A 13,268-nucleotide genomic window follows, 5' to 3' on the forward strand; every position below is an offset into this window, starting at 1 on the left:
TTCTGTGCTAGCTGCATCCACTTGACCCCTGCGAACTTCTTAATCTCATCCGCCCACCTAACTTTCTACCGCCCCCTGCTACGCTTTCCTTCCCTTGGAATCCAGTTTGTTACCCTCAGCGACCATCGGTTATCCTCTCTTCGCAAGCAAAAGTAATATAACTTAAATGTTCTGTGACCAAAGCATAGTAAATAAGACCGAACTTCATAGGGAGTTTAGATTTTGCAAATTGCAGTTGTCCTTTGTTTGGAACAATTCTCACTCTTCACTTGGAGATTGTGCTGACATCAAATCTTCCAGCTTTGCCCCATTTGATTACGGTGTAGCGAAAGACATCGTTCTAATACTGAATGTTTCTGTTACATAAATATGAATGATTTGATCATCAGTATCATCGTGCGTGCGTCTTCTTTTCAATGATGTGGTTACTTACCGTTGTATACAGAACCCTACTCATAATTTAGTCCTTCAAAACAATCTGAAAAAAGTCAAGGAACGGTGACGACACTGGCCAAGGACTCCTGATGGTAACAAAACAGCCTTAGAACATACGATAACCGTCAGTTTTATTCCGCCACAACAGTGTACTTAAAAGCAAGACAATCGTTTGGATCTCAAGTTTGAAACATTTAGGTGTTGCAATTTCCAGCAAACTCAAGTGATTTCACCTCACTATAAATGGTAGAAACAATGCTATCCTAACCGTGCCTCCCTATTACATAGCCTCTATGTAAAGTCTAGATGCCTAGTCTAGAGTCTAGAAAACGAGTCAGTCGCGACGCATTGGTAGGCAGCAAAAAGTGATTGGGAGAGCAAAGTAGGCTTGCACACAAAAAAGAACGCACAAAGCCAGGGGCTGATATCTTACCAGGAGCAGTCGCAGTAAAGCACGTCCGTTCGGCCAGGCAAACCGCACTTCTTCTTCGTCTCTTCCTCAGAGAAGTCCTGGTCTCGTGAACGCTAATGCAGATTGCGAAAAATATTATGAAATATAGGAAAACTGAAGTGCTTTCTTAAAGCCAGTAATCCAATGTTCGGCGTAAAATCTACAGTGCCCGTGTTCCTTTATTTTAAAATTGTATAAACAAATATGTTCAATAATGATCGCGGTAGGCGGCGCTTACCACGTCTAGGCCCAAGCACCTATAACGAGTGGCCCGAGGCGTTGGTGCAGTGGTTAGGACGCTCGGCTACTGCGGTCAGGGATGCGGTATCGAATCTGGCCGCGGCGGCTGCTTTTCGATGGAGGCGAAAAGCAAGGCACCCGTGTGCTACGCGATGTCAGTGCAGGCTAAAGAAGCCCAGATGGTTGAAATTTTCTGGAGCCCTCCACTGCGGTGTAATTCATAGTCTAAGTTGCTTTGGGCCGGTAAACCCACGAACTAAGCTATAGTAAAACTTTAAATTATAGGCCTTTCCAGCCCAGCGTGCTTACCTAAAGCATAGTCATTTACTTCTCAGGGATGCCTGCAGCCATTACCCGAAGCGGCCTTGGGCGCCGTGTAGGGTGCCCTGACTTTTGCACTCTCCTGAATGTTACCTGAGTTTGAAAGCACAGGCTCCACCAGAACCTTTGATCAAGAAAGCTGTCGGCGATTCAGTCGCACACAGGTTGCTAAAACCCAGCTGTCGTTTACCGCAGCGCCAGCCAAGCGCTTTATTATAGTCACCTTGAAGCTAACTGATACATGTAGCAAGCAAGAAAACCGTGAGTGCGAAGAGAGCAGAGACAAGAGTGTAAGATCATCGGCCGAAGCTCGCACCAAGGACATCGTCTGAACGTGTCTGTTCGTTCCTCTTCACATTCACGTGCCACTGCACTAATAGAAGCGCGCTGTTCCAATCAGCTTCCTCTGCGTGCGGGCTGCGATAGCGCTAGCATGTACTGGCACTAAAGCCAGAACTATCCTTTCAGATAATAAGGCGGCTGTTACGAACTTCGGCAAAGGCCTAATTTTCAAGCAGGAGGCCAGTCTACTGAGAAAGCACCCGCTAAACCGGGAGGTTTCAGTCATCTGGGTTCCAGCTCGCGAGACTCTACCAGGCAATGAGACTGCCCATCGCCTCGCTTGAGATGTATACACCTGAGCGGCCATAGAGACCCCGCTATCCGGAAACAAAGACGCCCTCATCACCTACAAGGAGCTCTCTGAGGCTCCCAGACTAAACAGAAGGATCTATCCACCACCAGATAGGTCCCTAATACCCTCAGAATGCAGGGCCTGGCGAAACATTCAGGCCAATCGTTTCTTTCGTCATGTTACTCTGCATAATGAGTGGACAGGGGCCCCAGAGGCTTGCAATCTCTGCAACGTACCTCTGAGTCAAAATCACCTAATCTGGCAGTACCCCGATTCTCCTGAAGCTAAAGAAACGGATCCCCTTGATCAAATTACCTGGAAGTCCTACATCCGTAGCCCAAATGTGGATGAACAAAAGGTCGTCCTACGCCTGGCGGAGGAGGCTTACTCCGAGGCCTTCTTAGCGGCCATGGCGCAGGAAAGCCTGCAAGGAGACCCTCCCCCTGGCTGAACCCTTGCCCCGAGGTCCATGTCGGTGTAAATAAAGTCTTCTCATCACTCACTCACGCTTCCCTTAAGTATGCTACCAGTGAAGGCGCGCCGTACGCTTCAACGTTTTTACGCCGCATTCGTCGTGTGAGTCGGCAAGTGCCTGTCCACATGCCGACAGAGAACTTCGACTACAAGAGGTCAAGGTGCTGCGGCAAAAGCGGGAGCATGATGCAGAGTTGCAGTAATGAGAGGTTGAGGTGGGATACCAACCGGATATGCAAAAATGAAGAAATGCGCATTTGCAAACGTACGCCTTCATTATTCTGCAGCTGTGATTGTGGAATACTGCTCCTTCAAAGCCGTAGTCATTCGAAGACAAAACCGATCTGTGGCGCAGCGGTGCTTCGAAAATAAACATTCTATGCAGCGTTTAATATCTCCATCAAATTGCTTGTTGTGACGACGGTAAGCCAGGTAACGCAAGAAGAACGAAAGCACCGGACAGTAATATGTCGCGATACAAACACGTTTGTCACACCACAGCACCACACGTGTGCCGCTTCCTCGTTTCGAACAATATCTCACTGAGGAATGCAACAAGCCTGAGCCCCTTATTGACAACAGCTAACACCGAAAATAAAGTATTATGTCTATTATACGATCGTTTATACCATTTAGAAGGAAGCCCTTTTTTTTGGAATTTCTGTCGCACCACACCAAATGAGAGCAGTTCACACGCGCAGCATTTCCGCGCCAACGCTTTACTTTCGAGTAGAATGAAGGCTAGCGTCCAATTTCGCCTGCAATCTGAGAAATTGTTTTAATCTGGAATGTAATAAGGCTCGATGAAAAGTGAAGCGAAAACCCAATGCCAAACATTTACTAATCCATGCCGCAGTTGGTGACAGCGAGCCGCAGCATGCAGGAAGCCAAGGTAGAGTAGATATAAAGACTAGAATGGCATTTGAAATTAAAGCACGCACGAGCGTTTGCTTCAGAAGTTTTCCTGTGCAATGCACTTCAGATACATGTGCTCGAGATGACTCTGAGATACCGCTACAGGCAGCCTCTCCCTACCTGCCCTCAAAGCACCAGCTCTAGAGCTTCCAGTAATAAGCTGAGCCCCTGCATGTGCGCGTATACGTCTGTGAGCTTGGAGGTAAACCACATCAATATCTCTGTCGATCTAGCGCGAACATTTCAAGCTTGCAAGCCACTCCAAGAAAAAACTTCAATATTTCTTTCCCCCCCCCTTCCCTCTCTCTATTTCTGTGCATTGCTTGTCCTATTCAGAGCGGCGCATCAAAACGATGCTGACGATGTCGTTGAGCTGGTGCCAAGCCACAAGTCTCTTTCAAGCAAATGAAGCGTGTGAAGTAGGGCGCATATTTTGCCTGTTAGGTTAAATGGTGTGCATTCTGAAGCAAAAGCATTAAAATATGTGTTCACCGGAAAATCCGACGTCAGTGTTGATCGAAGCATTACGAGCATGGCACTGATAAGTAGTGGTTAGCAGTTGACATGGCCAAGCACTGCAGGGTTGCCCGACAATACGCTTGGCAGGCGCTTCCAACTCGAGCCTCTCCTTTATATGGTAGATAAAAGTCAGGAGCAGCCTGCCATCACGTTAGCCCTATGTCACACAGCCACGTTCATACAGCTTGGTCAGAGCGGGGCTTCATACTACGTAGGCTGGTAGTTTGCACTATCCCGGCATGCCCTTAAAGGCCCCGCCTAATTTCCCCGATACTTTTTGTATTGCGAAATCAATCTTGCTTCTTCAGTGGCATCATCACTGCGTGGCACTAAAGCATGCCTTCATAAAACAACACTTCCAAAACATTGCCGATCACTAGGTTACTACCTAACGCGAAATTTGAGCGCAGCGCATCAGCTGTTTCATTTTTTCGATAGATTGAGGCAGAGAGTTTGAGTAAAAGATGTATGTACAATTACAGAAAACTATTTTACTTTTTGCGCACATTCCTTCAAGAATCAATACTTTTTTATTTCTTGACTGTCATGAAGGAAGCTTTGTGGTCGTCCGAAGCCTTCCACTACGGCCCCTCTTTCTTTCTGTTTTCGCGGCCACGTTTCTCCTTTTGTGTACAGCTCAGTTAATGTGTCCGGGCAGCGCGCACGGGCCTGCTACTGGCTGTGTAGCTGAGCCACCTCCGCTTCCTCGTGCAGGCAGAAGAGAAAATGGAGAAAAAAAGGAAGAGGGAGAGAAATACGCGCGCCGCAACAACAGCCGTCTTCCACCACCAAAACGGTGCCGGGTGTAATGACAGCCTAGAACAGATAAAATGTTTCTGGCAGGCTAGCTCCCGCCGCAAGCGGCGGTGACCTACCTGTCCCAGCCCCATCAGGGGAGTATAAGCGTCGAAGCAGCCTAAACAGTAATATTGTGCTGAGAGTTGCGGTTGCTGTGGACAGCCTGCAACTCACAGTAATATTGTGCTGAGAGTTGCAGGTGGTCCACAGCACCCACATAAGGAGGAACAGTTAGCAATCAGTATGTTTTAGTATTTTTAGCGCAATTTGCATGAGCGCGAGAACTAAAGCCATGTAATATTTCTAACCAACTTAACATGGCAACTGTTATACAAATAATCTACGATAGTAATTTAGGGCAACATCTAATACAAATAAAGGTCAGAAAGAAGGATTGCACAATTGCACGCACGCCTTCTTGCCCCATTACGGCCGATGTGAGACCTACAGCAGTTTTGTGTGGGCAGCCCCAATTGGGCTGGGTGTTGTTTTTGAACCTAAAGCCTACTTTCTGTTGCACGTGACTTCAAATTCCTCACGAGGCACTAATTTTGGTATCATGCTACCACGCCCGCCTTCCAACCCCATTACGGACCGTGTAGGATATAAAGCAGTTGTGTGGGCAGCGCCAATTGGGCAGGGTGTTGTTTTTGAACCTAGAGCCCGCCTGCTGTTGCACGTGCCTTCAAAATTCTCACAAGGGACTGGTTTTGGTACCATGTGGGCACGCCCGCCTTCCAGCGCCATTACAACCAATGTGGGACCTAAAGCTGTTTAGCTAAGGCTGCCTCATTTGGGCTTCACGAGAACTTGCCCAAATTGAGCTTATTCATATTTCACCTGCGCTCAAGTAACCTACAAGGGGCCGATTGGGGCAGCATGTGGCCATGTGCGTTTTGTTGCCCCAATACGGCCGATGTAGGTCCCACAAAGGTTTAAAGGGGGCGGCCTCATTTCGGATCCCTGAGTGCTTTCCTATAATTAGCCTACGTTTAGGCTGGATTGCCCTCAAATATCCGACAAGGGACTCTTGTGGTCTGGATGCAGAAATGTGCTCTGCATTAGCCCGAGCAACGCCGCTATAGGACTTATGCAGGAGGAACAGGGGCAAGCCCAAATGGGGCTTGCCCACTTTTGCCCCATCGGGGACCGATGTAGGTTTTATGGTGGTTGCCCCAGCCCCACGTGCCTACATCGGACCTACTGGGGCCCCACATTCTGTGCTACCTAGGATACTTTTAACGTACGCTGACAACGCACAGCGCAAGGACGCTTTTAGATTTCGCCTCTATTGAAAGGTGGCAGCCGCACTCGGGTTTCAACCCGGGTACTGTGCATTGGTTTATAGGAAATGAAAGGCGCAGACCCTGTCACATTTTTTTCTGGGAACACTAGTCCCAACCTAAGGGAAGGGAGGAAGGTGGGAATAAAAGCTGAAATTTCGTTGTGGTGGGCTAAGCAGCAATTTCAGCCAGCTAGGGGTCTTTACCCCATTCTAACATCGCACAAGGGACGCCTTTAAGTTTCGCCTGCATCGACACGTCTGAATTGGTAGCCGAGAGACTTAGCCGCCTTAATGATGGTGCCACATAGCGGTTATACGAAACTCCGAATACACGGAACTGCAGCAAGTCACGTGCCTGCGCAGATTTCAATAAACGCCTTACAACTACTCTCGTCTATAGCTACAATGTCTGCTAAGTGTGACGCGCGTTCGAAGAGTCCGAGCGCTGTTCTGAGTCAGCGCATGCTTAAACTCATCAAACAATTATTTGCCACTTTGCTTGTGCACATATTCGAATTTTTGACATGGGAACTAGGCACTAGCTTGCGCATCGACAACTCTATAGCCGTCGACTCGTAGTTACCTCAAAGTGTTTGGGACGGCAGGACAGCGCTAGTTGCCCATCACATATATACCTTCCGGGGAGCAGGGGAGGACTTGCCCTGGCGTGCATCCAGACATTGGCTTAAGTACTCGCATTAAGGCTAGTGGAGAGGCTATTAAATGACGAGTCTTACCTAGGTCGCTCGCTCATCCTGTACTGGAGGATCACGGCGCGTCGTGTGCTTACACCCGAACATTACCTCGGCCCACAGGCGGAGAAACCTCTGCCTTTTTACCGCGAGGTTGCCGAGATAAAGTCGACTCTCGATGCAGACCTGTCAGATATTAGTGTAGGAGACCTACCAGCCATACGCATCAAGGGAACTAGTAACCGTTGGCCGGCTTTCAGTTAATGAGCAACGACAGATCGCTGTACCGAAATGGCGAGCGTGGGCAGCTTGTTCGGCTGCCAAATGAAGTGCGAGATTTTGACTGGCTTAGGTGGTGGGGCTTCCTCTCCACGAGACAGAGCCTTGCCATATTGGGGCATTGTACGAAATGACCAGTGTGCCAACTGCGGTGCTCCCGAGAGCCTCTCACATGTTTTTTTTAGTGTGTAGTTGCGTGAACAATGCGGTGGCTCACATACAAGATATTTAACGCTCGTATGAACCCCAACGTCAGGCGCCGGCGCAACCGTTTCGGACATCTTGTATTTTTCTTCTTCTTCTTCTAGGTACTGTTGGGTATTCTTGGGGAGGGGATACCGTACGCGGGTTATGCCGGCCTAATGTCGTGGCGGCACTCTTGGCGTCCGGGGAATGGGATAAGGGGAGGAGTGGGGGGAGTTCATTATGGCCCGCACCAAGCAAAGAGCCCGAAGAACAACGGCAGATCGGCAGTCCGGCGTGGAGGCTCCTGTGCAGCAGCCCTCCTGGGTAGGTCCAGGCGAAGCCTGGTACTACGCCTCTGCGAGGCACAGCGAGGACTGCTGATGTCAGCGAGACGCCACGACGGTTGACAACCGCGGCAGCAAGGGAGGACCGCAATTGACCGCTTCCAAGGCTGCAGCGCGGGGGGTGGCGCTGAGGGGACCGTCCGTGGACGGCGCGCCGAGGCCCTCGAGCAGGGAGCCCACGGGAAGCTGTCTCGGCGAATCCAGGTGGCAGCAGGAGGGACCGCTGAGACACCTCTGCCACGGCAGAGGGCGGCGGGTGACGCTGGAAGAACAGCCGGTAAGGCGGCGTGTCGAGGACCGCGAGCACGAGGCGCACGGGAGTGCTGGCGCTGCAGCGGGGAGACCGCAGGAAGGGTAGGGGACGCGGGTGTGTCAGGGCCCATGAACAATGAAGTCCGCGGGAGACTGGCAGTGGCCAGTAGCATTGCGCCCACGAAGGAGCTGCAGTGGGCCGCCGAAGTAGAAACGAGCCCGGTCCATCACTGGGGCGCGCCGCAAACGTGGAGGCGACGAGGGTTGTGCCGCGGGGAAACCCAGTTCACCGGCACCGCACTGGGTCGACGCCTCGAACGCGGAAGAGGCGTACTGTGAGGGTCCGGAGATCCTGGAATCCGTTGCAGCACGGGGGGGGGGGGGGGGGCGCCTCGCACGCTGCAGCTACGAGGGGCGTGAAAGAAGCACGAGTCCGGGCACCGCAGCGGCAGGAGTACTGGCTGAATCAGAGAGATGGGGCCGATGGCACGGGGACTGCACAGCAGGAGACTGGAGCAGGAAGGACTGTGTCCCCCAAGGCAGCGAACAGGACGCACAAACGCAGGATGGAGGATGAGGCTGAGTGCACGGCGAGAGCGGCAGCGGACGAGCTCGCCGGAGAGAGCACCGCACACACCCGCTCTGAGAGGTGACTGACGCGCGCGAAAAGCGCCTAGTCGAGAGAGAACTAAAACGTGGGCCGTTATCCTCGAAGGTCCGAGGGAGAATGAGTCTTCACTGAGGTGCTGTTTGTGTTGTGGCGTCAGAGGTGTCTCGCTGAGGCGCGCCGCACTCTCGCCCGCGCAATGTACCCTGCCTTGCAGAGGCTGCCCCTCGTCGTCTGGAAGTATCTTTCTGGACAGTTAGAAACGGACGGCGAGGCGCGGTTTCTGCGGCGCTGGCCCATACGCTTCTATGTTGTACAGGGGAGCAGACGTGAGATGCCTGTCATATTTTATTAGAACCCCCCCCCTCTTCTATCATGTTTCCCTCCTTGAGGAATCATGTATTTCAGCTTATTATATGTAAGTACCCTTTAGTGTTTTGTATACTGCTATTGGTTCGTTAGTAATGTGCGTTTTTGCATGTATGTATGTATGTATGTATGTATGTATGTATGTATGTATGTATGTATGTATGTATGTATGTATGTATGTATGTATGTATGTATGTATGTATGTATGTATGTATGTATGTATGTATGTATGTATGTATGTATGTATGTATGTATGTATGTATGTATGTATGTATGTATGTATGTACGTACGTACGTACGTATGTATGTATGTATGTATGTATGTATGTATGTATGTATGTATGTATGTATGTATGTATGTATGTATGTATGTATGTATGTATGTATGTATGTATGTATGTATGTATGTATGTATGTATGTATGTATCGATGCATGTATGTATGTATGTATGTATGTATGTATGTATGTATGTATGTATGTATGTATGTATGTATGTATGTATGTATGTATGTATGTATGTATGTATGTATGTATGTATGTATGTATGTATGTATGTATGTATGTATGTATGTATGTATGTATGTATGTATGTATGTATGTATGTATGTACACAATAAATACTCTTTGGGTAGAGATCTTTACAATTTGATTGCAATGCTTGATTCACAGCCATAAAAAACGGCAAATGCAGTCGTAAAATTTTAACACGCGCTGCTACTCGGGTTGCCACCGTTTTAAGTGAATAAGTAAATATACTGCTGCTTTTACAGTTGCGCCTTTTAACAGCCCAAGAGAGTCATCCGCAGGAAGTGTGCGTAAAAGGTGTTCAAATCTTTCCGCTCAAATAACGTAAGCATCTGTGGTTGTGGTGTATAGAGACCGACTGTTACACTTTGTTATAATGATAGCAACTGATAAGTAAGACCTTTCACAAAGAAGGAATGTCTCTCTAGAGAGATAGACTATTTCTCATGCTCTTTCTCTCCAATTTCTCCTACTCCGTCTCTCTAGAGATGCAGAGATCTTTCTCTAAAGAGAAAGTCTCTTCCACCCTCCCTTTCTCGAGGGACAAGGGACGTTCCAAAGGATCGCAGCAAGTACGACAAAAGGCTTTACTGCACTTAAGGTGATAAGTGCTCCCATGAAAGTTTGATTTTCCTATAAACCAATTCACAATTTCTTACTTTTCAATTCGTTAGGTATAGTTCGACTGTGAATTGAGTGCTGATACTCAAACGTCTGCAGCGGTTAGCTAACTATCTATTGACTGCGGACGGGGGCGTTTGCTGTCGGTTATTGGCTGGATCCCAAGTGTAGCGTCTATGCCAGGCGATCTTCCAATCAATAGCCTAGTAGTTAATGGATGCTTAGCTTTATTAAGTGATAGGTTTGCAGCTCGTTTGATCGAAAAGCCGTACGCGTCGCCATTGTATTTGTCGGCACAGCGTTCCGATAATAATGGGCGCTATGTACAATAATCCTATCATGATAGTTCGTGGTTATAGGGACTGATGACTGATTGGAATGTGATAGGAAAGGACGAGTTAATGAGGTCATTGCAATTACGTAACGAATTAAAACAAGAAGCAAATGAAAAACGATGGTCCAAAGGTGTTAAAATACTCAGACTGAAAATGAAATATTTTATGATGCTGATTAACAAAGTTTAGTGCCGGCTCATGATCCATAAATAGTTGAAAAAGTGGGCTCAAGTGTGTAAAATGCAGCGATTAAAAACCAATGACTAATGGTTCTAGTAAAGAGAGTGAAGAATTTGCAACCGATAAATTCCTGGATTTAAAAAAATTAGAAAGCGGTTCGAATGGAGTCAAAATGCTCAGAATGAATACACAATGCTTGATGATTCTAGCGAAAAATATAGGATTGTGTAATTGCCAATTAAAATTCTAATATACAAACCAAATGCATTTACACATGTAAATGTGATCACAACTGAAAGCCTATGTTTGCTGATGCTAAGTATTGGTGTATGATAAAAATAAAAGGTAATAAAAGTAATAAAAAGGTAAAACATATTCAATTCAGAAACATTGTCCGTGGGCGTGTAATATTGTTTCATTGTTTATGCTATTATGTAGTGCTAGCACTATAGCGCTAATTATATAGGTTTGGTTTTGTGGGGTTTAACGTCCCAAAGCGACTAAGGCTATGAGAGACCCCGTAGTGGAGGACTCCGGAAATTTCGACCACCAGGGGTTCTTTTACGTGCACTTAAATCGCACAGCACACGGGCGCCACTCCGTTTCGCCGCCATCGAAACGCAACCGCCGAGGTCAGGTTCGAACCCGGGTGCTCCGGCACAGTAGTCTGGCGTCTTACCACTGCACCACCCCTGCGGGGCGCTAATTATATAGTATTGCAAAGTAGTATAAGTAGTAGAAGTAGCAGTGGTTATTAGTACAGCTAATCAGTAGTTGAAATTAGTGGCGGCGCCTGAAAGTTATCGTTCCTGTAATATATTATGTGCTTGCGGTCTGCTTTAGGGATTGAAACACTAGCATAACCTCTAAGATTTCGCTACATATGCTCTTCAGGGGTGTAAGATTAGTAAACCCGGCTTCTAACTGCCAGTAGAGGGTAGATATCCGTTTGACATGCTTGGTTTTTTATGTAAAGTGATTTTATTTCTGAAGAAGCGTTCCGCAACGGTAGTATAATGACATCAATACGTAATATGTCTGGAATGCGATTACCAATCATAGTTTTGTGACAATAGGATTTCCGCCTGACATGTGGTCTACCGCAATCGGATTAAATGTCATCCAGAGAGCTCTAAGAGCCGTCGTAAGGCTCAATGTGCTACCGCAAAGCTTTCAATAGATTGTTTGCATAGTTTCTTGCTTAAACCCGAAGGGCTCCATAAGTTAGCGACGACCACATGCATCCTGTACAAATGTAATTCCAAACTGCCTTCTATGCTGGTGGAGAATTTTCTATGACTATTTCCAATATTCAAAACGACGCGTATATGCTTAAATCTGCTGTTTTCTCCTAACCAATGACAGGGGCGCCGAAAGCTAGCATCGCCCATTTGTATTATCTTTTGCACGAGACATGTGCACCCTAGCCCAACAGATGCGATGAATGGCCACAAAGCAGCATGTCATTGCGGTACATGTCAGTTAAGTGCAGTCTGCTTCGATTAGCGTAGAAATGATAAGTAGTAATTGAGTAGAAATGATGAGAGGGAATAAAAAAACCGAGAGGCTGCACACCCATTTCTCCTAATTCTCCAAACAGTGTCCGGGAAACGGGAGTTTTAGTGCCTTAGTTGCTTTTAATTTATATTAATAATACTGTGGAGAACATTTATTGCAATATCCGCTTGTACGCAAACGGCTGCGCCGTGTACAGCCCAATAGTAACAGAACCTGATGTTCACACCCTGCAGCAAAATCTAGACAGCGTCCATCAGTGGTACTTCAAGTCGAAAATGAAACTGAATTCTAATAAATCCAAATATGTTACTTTTGAACAAAAATGGAACCCAAGAAACTTTGTATGCTTTTTATTTCTCTTCCTTTTTAAAACGTTTATGAATTTAGGTGCCTCAGTGTGTACTGCAGAGAGGACGTACTTTTCATGGAGAACGCACATAGACTGTATGATACGCAAAGCATCGATGATGTTGAATTTTCCTGGCATAATTTTCACAAATTCCCAGCAAATATTAAATAATTGTTGCACTTCACACACACTAGACCTCCTCTGGAGTATGCTGGCGTTGGGTGGGATCTATTTATGATTACATTACGCCTACAGAAACGCGCAGCCTGTTTAGTAGCCAATGAATACAGCTATTGGCACAGCGTTTCAGCAATGACGAAATGTTTTGGCTGGGAACTTCTAAGTAATAGGCGCATTTGCAGTAAACTAGAAATATTCTATCACATCTATCTCAGCAAACCACGACTGATAAACCCCTATATGGTGAGCTGCACATTTTGTATCCGCACGCTGAGATCATGCTCTTAAGGTGTGAGAAATCAAATGTGAAACTATGGTATATCGGAACTCTTTATTTCCGCATGTCATATAAGTTTGGAGCAAACTCCCCAAAAATGTCGTTGACTGCACATATGTGGAAGAATTTCGTGCTTTAATTTCTAGAATCACTTCATCATAGCTTTGTGTCATGTAATGTGTGAGTGTCCGTGCCTAATTTGTTGTATGTCATGGCTGTTCCGTGTGTTGTTTGAATCTCTCATTACCTAACTAAACACTTGTAATGCTTGATTTCGTTGTACGCCCCCCGGCAATAATACCTTCGGGCGCTGTAGTTATTTGTGGCTAACTAAAATCCTGGTCCCACAGTACTAGCTCGCTTCATAATCTCATCCATCTAACTTTCTGATGCCACCTGCTGCGTTTGCTTTCTCATATAGTCCAATGATTTACGCACAGCTACCACCTTGTCTTCACTACGTGCCCTGCAGATAGGAAGT

General features: G+C 47.1%; 1 long non-coding RNA gene across 1 annotated transcript in view; it reads left to right on the plus strand.

Annotated features, from left to right (window-relative positions):
* The window catches only part of LOC146178722 (uncharacterized), a 29,794-nt gene that overhangs the window by 3,201 nt on the left and 13,325 nt on the right, over positions 1-13,268 (plus strand). The window contains exon 2 of the long non-coding RNA XR_014700636.1: positions 9,814-9,928. This is a non-coding gene — a long non-coding RNA (uncharacterized LOC146178722). The remainder of the gene's footprint in view (positions 1-9,813; positions 9,929-13,268) is intronic.

Source organism: Amblyomma maculatum, chromosome 9, assembly GCF_055883805.1.
Source record: "Amblyomma maculatum isolate TAMU_Amacu chromosome 9, ASM5588380v1, whole genome shotgun sequence".
In the NCBI taxonomy this organism is placed as follows: Eukaryota; Metazoa; Arthropoda; class Arachnida; order Ixodida; family Ixodidae; genus Amblyomma; species Amblyomma maculatum.